The sequence below is a fragment of the Mobula hypostoma genome, chromosome 3 (assembly GCF_963921235.1).
Source record: "Mobula hypostoma chromosome 3, sMobHyp1.1, whole genome shotgun sequence".
NCBI classification, from domain to species: domain Eukaryota; kingdom Metazoa; phylum Chordata; class Chondrichthyes; order Myliobatiformes; family Myliobatidae; genus Mobula; species Mobula hypostoma.
In genome coordinates, this window is record NC_086099.1 from 14,217,527 (window position 1) to 14,230,498 (window position 12,972).

At 43.3% G+C, this 12,972-nt stretch overlaps 1 protein-coding gene and 1 long non-coding RNA gene across 6 annotated transcripts in view; one reads left to right on the forward strand and one right to left on the reverse strand.

Moving 5' to 3' along the window:
- Positions 1-12,972, forward strand: part of nedd4l (NEDD4 like E3 ubiquitin protein ligase) — a 466,571-nt gene that overhangs the window by 61,965 nt on the left and 391,634 nt on the right. The window lies entirely within an intron of this gene.
- The window catches only part of LOC134343866 (uncharacterized), a 43,958-nt gene that overhangs the window by 11,123 nt on the left and 19,863 nt on the right, over positions 1-12,972 (reverse strand). Inside the window, exon 2 of the long non-coding RNA XR_010017336.1 lies at positions 11,348-11,564. This is a non-coding gene — a long non-coding RNA (uncharacterized LOC134343866). The remainder of the gene's footprint in view (positions 1-11,347; positions 11,565-12,972) is intronic.

The window sequence follows — 12,972 nt, forward strand, 5'->3', positions numbered from 1 at the left end:
ACAGGAGCCTCAGGACTTAACCCACCCGGTTCAGGAATAATTATTACCCCTCAATCATCAGGTTCTTGAACCAGAAAGGATAACAGCTCAACTTCACTTGCCCCATCACCTATGGACCCACTTTGAGGACTTTCATTTCATGTATTTATTGTTAGTATTACTTTCTTTTTGTGTTTGCACAGTTTGTTGTTTTTGTATACTGGCTGAAAACCCAAGTTGATGCGATATTTCATTGATTTTATTATGGTTGGTATTCTATTCTGGATTTATTGAGGATGCCCACAAGAAAATGAATCTCAGAGCTGTATATGGTACATATATGTACTTTGATAATACACTTATTTTGAACTTTCTACTTTAGATTCACCCGCTCTTACTAAAGGAACTCATCCTCTTTGTCTTAAAGGGACATCCTTCTATTCTGAGGCAGTGCTCTCTGCCTGTACCACCTCCCCTGACAGGGTATTCCATGCAATCGCCACTCTGTGTAAACTACCTCTGGCATTCACCTACCTCCTGCGCCCCCGCGCCCCCACCCCCCCCCCCACACACACACACACACACGCACACTCCTATAATCACCCTAAAAGTCATGCATTCAGGTATTAGCCATTTCTGCCCAGGGGAAAAAAATTCTCTGGCTATTCACTTGACCAATGCCTCTTACCATATTATACACATCTTTCAAGTCACCTCTCATCCTCTGTCGCTCCAAAGAGAAAAACCCTAGCTCCTTCAACTTATCCTCATAAAACATGCTCTCTAATTCAGGTGGTATTCTGGTAAACCTCTTCTGCACCCTCTATAAAGCTTATATATCTTTCCCATAATAGGTGACCCAAATCGAACATCATATCTCAAGTGTGATCTAACCAGGGTTTTATTGAGCTGTAGTAATACCTTGTGGCTTTTGAACTTCCTGTAATGCAGGAGCCAGAACTGCGTACAGTATTCCATATATGGCCCAACCAACATGTTTTGTACAACTGTAATGTGACTTTCTTTTTCTCACTTACCCTGACCAATGAATGGAAGCATGCTGCATGCCCTCTAACTAGCTTGTCTACTTTCTGGAAGCTGTGGACTTCCTCCCCAAGATCAGTTTCTACTTCACTACTCTGCTTGGGTCTGCCATTTACTTTATACTCTCCACTTACATTTGATATCCCAAAGTGCAATACCTCACACTTTTCCACATTAAGCTTCATCTGCCTTTTCTCTGTCCACAGTTACAACTGGTCTAAATCCAGCTGGATATTTTGACAAACTTCCTCATTATCGATTCTACCTGTTTTTTATGATATTTGCAAAGTTTCTAATTAGCACATCTACACGTTCAGCCAACTCATTAATATAAGTTACAAAAGGACAGAGGAGTACTGATTCTTGTGGATCATCACTTATCACAGACCTCCAGACAGAATAGCACTTCTCACCACTCTCCTCTGTCTTCTGTGGCCAAGCTAATTTTGAATCCAATCAACCAAGTCTTCATGCATCCTTCAGGAAGTACAGGAGCATTGGTTCCCTCACCACCAGGTTCAGGGACATTATCTCACAACCACGAGGTTTCTGAACCAGTGCGGAAAATTCACTCACCTCAACTCTGAGCTGATCACTGAACATGACCTTTGTACTGCCTTTCAAGGATCCTACAATTTACATTCTCAATATAATGTGTAATGTATTGATGGGGACCCCATCACCCAGGACGTGCCTTGTTCTCAATTTTCATCAGGAAGGAGGTACTGAAACCTGAAGGTTCAGCGATCCAGAAACTGTTTCTTCCCATTTACTGTCCAGTTTCTGAATGGACATTGAACCCATGAATGATACCTCAATACTTTTTGTTATTTTTATTTTTGTATTATTTATTTAATTTAACTATTTTATTTATCTTTTTAAAACCATAATTGACAGTTTTTTCTCTATTATTATGTACAATATTGCATTGTATTACTGCCACAAAGACAACAGATTTCATGAACACAAAATAATCTGCAGATGCTGGGGTCAAAGCAACACTTACAACACGCTGGAGGAACTCAGCAGGTCGGGCAGCATCCATGGAAAAAATCGGTCGACGTTTCAGGCCGGAACCCTTCGTCAGGACTGTAGCGGGAAGGGGCAGAGGCCCTATAAAGAAAGTGGGGGAGGGTGGGAAGGAGAAGGCTGGTAGGTTCCAGGTGAAAAACCAGTAAGGGGAAAGATAAAGGGGTGGGAGAGGGGAGGCAGGAAGGTGATAGGCAGGGAAGGTGAAGAAAGAATAGGGGAAAACACAATGGGTAGTAGAAGGAGGCGGAACCATGAGGGAGGTGGTAGGCAGCTGGGGGAGGGGGCAGAGTGAAATAGGGATAGGGGAAGGATGGGGGAGGGAATTACTGGAAGTTGGAGAATTCTATGTTCATACCAAGGGGCTGGAGACTACCTAGACGGTATATGAGGTGTTGCTCCTCCAGCCTGAGTTTAGCCTCATCATGGCAGTAGAGGAGGCCATGTATGGACAGATTTCATGACATATACCAATACTATTAAAGCTGATTCAGATTCTGATTTATTTATTTATTTGTTTGTTTGTTTATTTGCACAATTTGTCGTCTTCTTTTGCACATTGGTTATTTGTCAGTCTTTGTCTCTGTGTGGTCCTTAATAGCTTCTATTGTATTTCTCTTGTAAATGCCTGCAAGAAAATGAATCTCAAGGTACTATTTGATGATGTATACATACTTTGATATTAAATTTATTTCGCCTTTGATTTTGACTTAATCAGTGAAACATGAGCAACAATGTTACGAGCTGTACAAGAGTCCATGTATACAACATCTACTACTATAGCCTCATCAATCATATTTATTAGCTGCCTAGAAAATTCAAACAACTTTGTAAGACACACTGACTATCCCCAATATGTCTTGGCTTTTCCAGATGCAAGATTTTTTAAATTCAAAATTGGTGAAATGTTGTTTATTTATTTAGAGATGCAGCGTGGAATGGGCCCTTCCGGCCCTTCGAGTCGCAATGTCCAGGAACCCCAGATTTATCCCGAGACTAATCACAGGGCAATTTACAATGACCAATCAATCTACTAACCGATACATCTATGGACTGTGGGAGGGATCTGGAGAAAACCCATACATTCCTGCATTCCACGGGGAGGATATACAGACTCCTTACAGATGATATCGGAATTGGACTCTGAACTCCGATGCCCCTGAGCTGTAATAGTGTCGCGCCAACCAATACACGACCGTGGTGGAATGATTCTAATGCAAAACTAAGTGATGTCATAGGGCTGTACACTTTAATTGGTGTGACCGGTGGAAGTACTTGTGAGCAGAGTTATCTTGGGTGCCCATAAATATTGGATATTCTGTGCTTTTGGCTAAATGACTGAGACGTTAACTAGGTCTGAAGGTTCCTCTTCCTGCTTGATCACTCTATTTACAACTCTAGTTTGAAATATATAACATTGTGTGGTAGCATCAATGATATCAGTAGTATGTATTTAAGTAGGATTTAGCTATAAATATACTGTGTTCAAATTGTTTGCTGTAGAATCTCATGGCTTGGCTTTGTGAACGAAGGAGGGCTGTCCACGTCTCCTGCAGGCTTGCTGGTGGCTGACGAGGCCAATACAGGACAGGCAGGTCTGGCCACAGTGGCTGCAAGGAAAATTCTGTTCTGGGTTTGGTGCTGCTGTGTCACGGTTCTTCCTCCTTCTCCTTTTGTCCTCAATGCCAGCCCTGCATGCGTTCTCGAAGGAGGAGAGAGACTGGTGAATGGTGTGTCGCTAGGCCTCGCGATCGGAGGCTAGATTAGACCACTGGTGATGGTCAATGTGACAAGCACCAAGGGGTTTCTTTAGAGAGGCCTTGTATCTCTTCTTCGGTGCCCCTCTGTCACGGTGGCCAGTGGAGAGTTTGCCATACAGCACAATCCTGGGCAGGCGATGATCCTCCATCTTCCACCTGCCGTTTTCGCCCCTTTCCCATCACTGCAGGGCTTGATGAATGGGGGGAGGATGGTCGTAGACGTGGCACGTCCTTTGACCTGCACAATCGTATTTTAGGTGGAGTGCAGTGTGCGCGGTACTGGCCCCACCCTTTACACCCGGGGTTCATCTGCCAGAGCCTAGCAAGCTGGGACGGTGACAGCGAGGTCCTCGGGTGGTAGGATTTACGTCGGAGTGTCCTTCTCCGAGGTGGATGGCCTGACAAGGCTAACGAGCCCCACTTGCCCGGGTTTGGATTCAGAGTTGTCCTTCTCTTAGGCTGGCTGCCAACCAAGACTAACGAGCCCAGCCTACCCATCCAGTTATACCGCAAGACACTCGGTCGTGCCATGACGTAGCAAGCTCGGTGGAAATGGGGGGCACCGGCGAGAAGGTGTTGCTACGGACGAGGTAATGTAGGAGAGGCCATTTGCAGTGGCCTCCTGCCTAGCAGGCCAGACAGTGACCACGCAGTGATCACTACACCAGGAAAGGAGAGGCGATGTATTGCACGTTCACTTTCCCTGGGTGAGCGGGGCATCAGCCCCAGACCTCACCCGCCCCCTGTAGAATAAATTGAATCTAATTGCACAGAAGTCTGTTTGTAGATAACGACCATTACTTAGACCTAGGCGCCATGGTAGTGGAGCGGTTAGTGGCGACACTTTTACAGCTCAGGGCATTCTGGAGATCAGAGTTCAATTCCAGCGTTGACTGTAAACAAGTTTGTACATTCCTTCTGTGAGCATGTGGGTTTTCTGGGGATGCTCCAGTTTCCTCCCACAGTCCAAAGATGTACCACTTAGTGGGTTACTTGGCCATTGTAAACTGTTCTGTGATTCGCTTGTTCATTGTGTGCCATGTCGTATGACGTGGGCGATCATGATGATCTCACAACTATGAGTGTTCTTGGAAAATGTTTTCTACAGAAGTGGCTTGTCATTGCCTTCTTCTGGGCAGTGTCTTTTCAAGATGGGTGACCCCAACCATTATCAATACTCTTTAGAGATTGTCTGCCTGGTGTCAGTGACCGTATAACCAGGACTTGTGACATGCACCAGCTGCTCATATGACCAGCTGCTCCCATGGCTTCATGTGACCCTGATCTGTGGGGTTAAGCAGGTGCTACACCTTGCCCAAGGGTGATCTGCAGGCTAGCAGAGGAAAGGAACCTTACACCTTCTTTGGTAGAGACATATCTCCACCCTGCCACCCAAGTCCTGTGATTAGGCTGTTATTAAATAGGTGGGTTCCTGGGCAGCATGGTTCAGTTGTGCTGTATCTCTAAATAAAAAAAATAAATTGTATAAAACATCCACTGCTCTGCCCTCATTACTTGCTGAAAAACTCAATCAAGTTTGTAAGACACACTGACTATCACTAATATGTCTTGGCTTTTCCAAATGCATGTATATTTTTTTCTTAAAAACTTATCCAATAATTGGTGAAATGGGAATAATGATTCTAATGCAAAACCAAATGATGTCATAGGGTTGTACACTATAAATGGGGTGATTGGGGTAAGTCATTGTGAGCAAAGGTATCTTGGTGCCCATAAATATTTGATTTATGTAGATTTGGCTAAATGATTGAGATGACGTTAGCTATAAATAGATTTGAAGGTATCTCTTCCTGCTTGATCACAGTACTTACAACTCGAGTTTGTGTTATATAACATTGTGTGGTAGCATCAATGACATCAGCAGTATGTACTTAAAAAGACTTTTAGCTATTTATATGCTGTGTTCAACTTGTTTACTGCAGAGAATAAATGGAATCTAAATGCACAGATATCTGTTGTGCATAATGACTACCACTTTGAGCTAGGCGCCATGACAGTGTAGCAGTTAGTGTGACTTTATTACAGCTTAGGCATTCTGGAGTTCAGAGTTCAATTCCAGTGTAATCTGTAAGCAAGTTTGTACCTTCCTTCCCATGAGTACAATAGTTCCTTCCGGATGCTCCGGTTTCCCCTTACAGTCCAAAGACGTACCAGGTAGTAGGTTAGTTGGTCATTGTAAATTGTCCTGTGACTAGGCTTGGGTTAAATAGGTCGGTTTCTGGGCAGTGCGGCTCGTTGAGGCAGAAGAGCCTATTTCACGCTATCTCTAAAATAAATAAATGAAATGATTCCTTCTACTTCAGCCTTTTACCTTTTCTATCACTTCTCTGTTCACCCCATCAGATGAAGGGTCTTGGCCCGAAACGCCGACTGTGCTCTTTTCCGTAGATGCTGCCTGGCCTGCTGAGTTCCTCCAGCATTTGGTGTGTGTTGCTTGGATTTCCAGCATCTGCGGATTTTCTCTTGTTTGTGACTTCACCTAACACTTTCCAGTTTGTACTCCTTCTCTCCCCCCCTTTTATTCTGGCTTCTTCCCTCTTCCTTCCCAGTCCTGATGAGGGTTCTTGGCCCGAAATGTTGACTGTATATTCATCTCCATATCTGCTGCCTGGTCTGCTGAAATCCTCCAGCATTTAGAGTGCGTTGCTCTGGATTTCCAGCATCTGCAGAATCATTAGTGTTTATCACTTTGACATGGTCCTTCCTGACTCAAAACAGTTGTGGGATTCAGATATGACACAAGGTACTGTAAGTGTACAACTTGCATAGGAATGCCATTTGGGCATGTACACCCAACCTGCTTAAGGACACACAAATAGAACATATAAGCTGCTCTATCAGTTTTAAAGAGTGACTCACTCACCATTTGCATTGTTCTATTTTCTGACCTTGTTTGAATTCCGTTATATTTGATTTCTGTATTTTTGTCATTGCAAGTTACATTGTTACCATTCTTGATTATGTTGCCTCATTGTGTGTGATATTCCAAGGATTCCAGTCATACCAATGCTAATTATAGAAAGTTGACATTTCTCTCTGAAACATTAACTTGGTGTTCACCAATCTTTTTTGTGCCTATTGTAGATTTTAATATTTTATTCTCCAGTCTCACTGAACTTAAGCTAATCTTCACAAATAAAGCTGAGACTTTACAGAGCCTTGGTTAGACCGTACTTGGAGTATTGTGAGCAATTTCAGGTCCCTTGGCAAAGAAAAGATGTGCTGGCATTGGGGAATGTCCAGAGGAGGTTCATGAGATTGATTCCAGCAATGAAAGGGTCAACACATGGGGAGCATTTGATGGCTCTGGGCCTGTACCTGCTGGATTTTACATTTCAATGAGACCTCCCCTCCCCCTCATTCTTCATCAAATATTGAAAAGCCTGGATAGAGTGGATGTGGAGAGGATGTTTTCTGTAGTGGGGGAGTCTAGGGCCATAGGACACGGTCTCTGAATAGAAGGACTTCCTTTTAGTACAAGAGATGTGGAGGAATTTCTTTCGCCAGGGGGTAAGTGATGAAACTGTGGAATTCATTGTCACAGAAGCCTGTGGAGGTCAAGTCATATTTAAAGGAGGTTAATGGAGTTCTTGATTCGTCAAAGGTTACAGGGAGAAGGCAGGAGGGCGATTTTGAGAGGGATAATGGATCAGCCACGATGGAATGGAAGAGCAGAATGATGGGCTGAATGGTCTAATTTGCTCCTATTTCTTTTAGTCTAAATAATTGATTTTAATCTGTGCTACCATTTTCAACTTTACTTCCTATGTTTGTACAACATAAAGTCAAGTCTTGAAGACTCGACCTTAAATTGTGACAACACACACAAAATGCTGGTGAACGCAGCAGGCCAGGCAGCATCTATAGGAAGAGGTACAGTCGATGTTTTGGGATTTGTTTCAGACCATAAAACCAAAAGGTCATTGGGTCTGCTCCACCATTCCATCATGGCAAATTTATTATCCCTCTCAGCCCACTCTCCTGCTTTCACCCCATAGCATTTTAAAGCCTTACCAATCAAGAACCTATCAACCTCTGCTTTAAATGTACTCAACGACTTGGCCTCCACTGCCATCTGTGGAAGTGAATTTCTTGGGTTCACTACCTTCTCACTAAAGAAATTCCTCCTCATTATGTTGCAAGTGGATGTTCCTCTATACTAAGTCTGTGCCTTTACATGAGTGCCCTTACATTTATGGATTTTGGCAAAAATAAGAAAGTATATTTTGGGAAGAAGGAGTTGCATTCTGTTTTATGAATAAAAATATACTGTTTTGAGCAAAATCTTTCAGACAGTATGGAAATTGCACAAGTTAAGGTAGGAAAATCATAGTTGCACCCACTTAGTGTTAACATAGAACACAACGGGCCCTTCAGACCACAATGTTGTGCTGAACTTATAACCTACCATACAATCAATCTAACCCTTCGCTCCTTCATAGCCCTCCTTTTTCTATCATTCATATGTCTATCTAAGGGTATTTTTAAATGCCCCGAAGGTGTCTACTTCTTCCACCATTCCTGGCAGTGCATTCCATGCACCCACCACTCTCTGTGTTTTAAAAAATACTACCTCTAACATCCCCCCCCCACCAAACTCGCCTCCAAACTGCTCACTGCATCAATATGCCCGTTTAAGGGACTTTTAAATATCCCTATTGTCTGAGTGTCTCACCACCAGAAGTGCATTTGAGGCATCCACCATTTTCTGTGTTTTGAAAAAAAATCCCCCCCAAACTTTCCTCCAATTCCCTCAGTATTAACCCTGTTCATATTGGCTTTTTCCACCCTGGGAGAAAGTCTCCTTTTAAAAAAAACTTAAGTAGCAGAAATTGGCTAAGTCTGGTTCATCCAAACTTGATCCCAATCAAAGCAATAGAGGATGTTTGCAGTTTTGTGATACAAGGAGATGATCGTGTGGAAGAATTGAATGATTTATGCGGACAAATCTGTTCACTGTGTGCAATGTTACCTGTAGTTGTCGTGTGATCACGCCAGTGAAATATAATGTTCTCCAAAGGCAGGGGTTGCCAACCTGGGGTCAATGGACCCCAAAGTTAATGGCAAGGGCACTATTCTGGTCACCAAATTATAGGAAAGATGTCAACAAAATAGAGAGAGTACAGAGAAGATTTACTAGAATGTTACCTGGGTTTCAGCACCTGAGTTACAGAGAAAAGTTGAACAAGTTAGGTCTTTATTCTTTGGAGCGTAGAAGGTTGAGGGGGGACGATAGAGGTATTTAAAATTATGACAGAGATAGATAGAGTTGACGTGGATAGGCTTTTTCCACTGAGAGTGGGGAAGATTCAAACAAGAGGACATAAGTTGAGAGTAAGGGGGCAAAAGTTTAGGGGTAACACGAGGGGGAACTTTTTCACTCAGAGAGTGGTGGCTGTGTGGAATGAGCTTCCAGTAGAAGTGGTAGAGGCAGGTTCGATATTGTCATTTAAAGAAAAATTGGATAGGTATATGGACAGGAAAGGAATGGAGGGTTATGGGCTGAGTGCAGGTCGGTGGGACTAGGTGAGAGTAAGAGTTCGGCATGGACTAGAACAGCTGAGATGGCCTGTTTCCGTGCTGTAATGGTTATATGGTTATTGCATAAAGAAAGGTTGGGAACTCCTGTCCTAAGGGGTTGTTTATTGGTGGGTCCTTGGGTGGCTCTAGAGGCTGATCCACGATCCACATATTCTTGTGCCTGTATGTCACCTGTAAATCATGTTATCCTCCCTGAAATTTAAAAAAAACACAAGATGGTGGAAATCTGAAATTAAAATGGAAAATGCTGGAAAACCCAGCAGGGCAAATTTGTTTTGACATAAAGAGAAACTGAGCTGATGCTTCAAATCTTTTTCGGTTCCGATTGAAGCTATCTGACCTGCTGAGATTTCCTGGCATTTTCTGTTTTAATGCTGTTTAGAGCCCCACATAAATGAATAAAGCTGGAAAGCAATTGCAAAGATGTATCTGTTTGATGGAGGTGTACAAAATTATGAGGGGTATAGATAGGGTAAATGCAAGTAGGCTTTTTCCACTGAGATTGGGCGAGACTAGAACTAGAGGTCACGGGTTAAGGGTGAAAAGTGAAAAGTTTAAGCGGAGCATGAGGGGAAACCTATTCTCTCCGAGGGTGGTGAGAGTGTGGAATGAGCTGCCAGTGGAAGTGGTGGATGTAGGTTCATTTTCAGCATTTCAGAAACTGCTACTGAATGGGAGGGGTACGAAGGGCTATGGTCCGAGAGCAGATCGATGAGACTAGGCAGATTAATGACACGACAGGGCCCATTTCTGTGGTGTAGTGTTCTCTGACGCTATGACAACTGAAGCAGTCAATTACGAATATCACAAATGGTCGCATGGCATGGTACAAACACTGCACTGCAGCGGACACGAGGGCTCTCCAGTGGGGCTTCTCCGAGGATCGTCACCTTGTCGTGGTGGAGATGCGTGTGTGTTCCTAAGATCCCAAGAGCGACGCTGACTGGAGTTTAGCCACCTGATGTTTACCTCCTGGTAGGGTCACCCATGGTGGAAAGGTCAAGGGGGAGGTTCTAGGCAAAGAGCGATTCAACCAAAACTTCAACAGTGGAGTTGGTGGATGATCAGTGGCACCAGCCTACCCACCATTAGGGTCATGTCATAGTCACATACTTTATTGATCCCAGGGGAAATTGGTTTTCGTTACAGTTGCACCATAAATAATAAATAATAATAGAACCATAAATAGTTAAATAGTAATATGTAAATTATGCCAGTAAATTACGAAATAAGTCCAGGACCAGCCTATTGGCTCAAGAAATAAGTCCAGGACCAGCCTATTGGCTCAATGTATACAGAAAGGTGCCAGAACATGGTTAATAATATCAGGAAGGATCCCAGCCACCCTTCTCATGGACTGTTTGTCCCACTTACACCAGGGAGGAGGCTATGTACCATCCACGCCAGGACCGGCAGATTCATAAACAGTTACTTTGCTCAAACCATCAGGCTGATCAACCCCTCCACCCAGTAACCCACCCCACCACCACCACCTACACATAACCTATTGTCCCTTTATGTACTGTACGTCCTGTCAGTCTATGTGTACATTGTGTTTTACAGCATTGTTTTATATTTATTGTTTTCTTCAAGGTTCAAAGTACACTTATTATCAAAGTATGTATGCAGTATACAGCTCTGAGATTTGTCTTCTGCAGACAGCCACAAAACAAAGAAAACCATGAAAGCTGTTCAAAGAAAAACATCCACCCCCCCATGTAAAAAGAAAGGAATCATGCAAGTCTCAAGAAGAACATCAAACCCCAAACCTGAACCCCTCCCACCTTGCACAAAAAAATTGAACAAATCATGCAAGCGGTAACAGGAACATCAACCCCCTCCCAGCAAGCGCGTACACACACACACAATGTGCCAATAGCAACTAGAAAGAATGGAGGAGAACACAGACTATGAAATCATAAACCTGAAAGAGTCCAATCCATGAATCACGGATTCAGAACTCCACGCTTCACCTTATGCTTGTTGTTTATTCTGTCGCATTGGATCTGGAGTTACAATCATTTTGACAATAAACAATCTCGCATCTTAGAATGAAGAATTCATCTCCTATCAGTCCCGAAGAAGGGTTTCGGCCCAAAAGGTTGACTGCTTATTCGTTTCCATAGATGCCGCCTGACCTGCCGAGTTCCTCCAGCAGTTTGTGTGTGTTGATTCAGGTCCTATTGTGGCCTGGATCAAAGGGAGAGAAGAGTTGAATTACAGAGGCAAATTGAATCTGACTGCTCTTGATATCAAAGAGGTATTTGAGTGCAGTATCAACCAACTGTTTAAAATTCATTATCCATATAAGATGCTATGTTTTTTTTGTTAGTGAGGGCTGAGGGTGTTGCAAATTTACACTATTTCGGTGCAAGAGAACTTTTTATTCATAGGGGAAGTATATCCATATGGAAATAATCTCTGCTGATATTTCAGCTGCAGGAAGTTGAGTATCTAGGACATCCTTGCAGTAGCAGCTTATTGGGTGCTGACAGTTTTTTCTGTGTCCTTGGCAAACAACCCAGTCAGTGTGTATAAATTAATGTCAGCTGGAAAGCAAAGATTTTAGCTGATGGGCCTAAAGGGTGACAGGTCTCGTTAGCCTGAGGCATTACTATGCATTGTTCTGACAGCACATGCATGGTGAGCAGTTTTGGACCCCTTTCAAAGAAAGGACGTGCTGCATTGGAGAAGACGTTGAGAAAGGTCATGAAAATGATCCCAGGAATGAGAGGGTTAACATTTGAGGAGTGTTCTGGTGTTTCTGGGCCTGTACTTGCTGGAGTTTAGAAGAATGAGGGGAACATTTCATTGAAACCTATCAAATGTTGAAAGGACTATCTAGGGTGGATGTGGAGAGAATGTTTCCTATAGTTGGGCTATCCAGAACTAGAGGGCACGGCCTCAAAATTGAGGGGTCACCCTTTAGAACAGAGGTAAGGAGGGATTTTTTTTTAGCCAGAGAGTTGTGAATCTGTGGAACGCTCAGCCACAGACTGCAGTCTGTATATATTTAAGGCGGAAGCTGATCGTTTCTTGATCCGTCAGGGCATCAAAGGATGTGGTAAGAAGGCAGGTGTATGGGGTTGAGTGGGATCCGGGATCAGCCGCGATGGAATGGCGGAGAAAACTCAATTGGCTGAATGGCCTAGTTCTGCTCCTTTGTCTTATGGTCTTAATACAAGGACATCCCTTTGGAACAGAGAGAAGGAGGAATTTCTTCAGCCAGAGAGTGGTTAATCTGTGGAATTCATTGCCATGGAAAGCTGTGGAGGCCAAGACTTTGGGTGTATTTAAACTGAAGGTTGATAAGTTTTTTATTAGTGAGCGTGTCAAAGATTACGGGAAAAGGCAGGAGAATAGGGTTGAGAGGGAAAACAAATCAGCTATGGTCAAATGGCAGAGCAGACTCGATGGGCCAAATGGCCTATTCCCACTCCTATGTCTTGTGGTCTTGTGTCTTATGGGCTTTAATTATGCTATTTTATATAGAATTCATAAGCTAAGAGAAAAAATGTACACCTGATTAATCTGAAAGTTGATTTATTAAACATTTGGTTAATTGTTTTCAAGGTGGTGCCTCACTACGTTCTCCGCC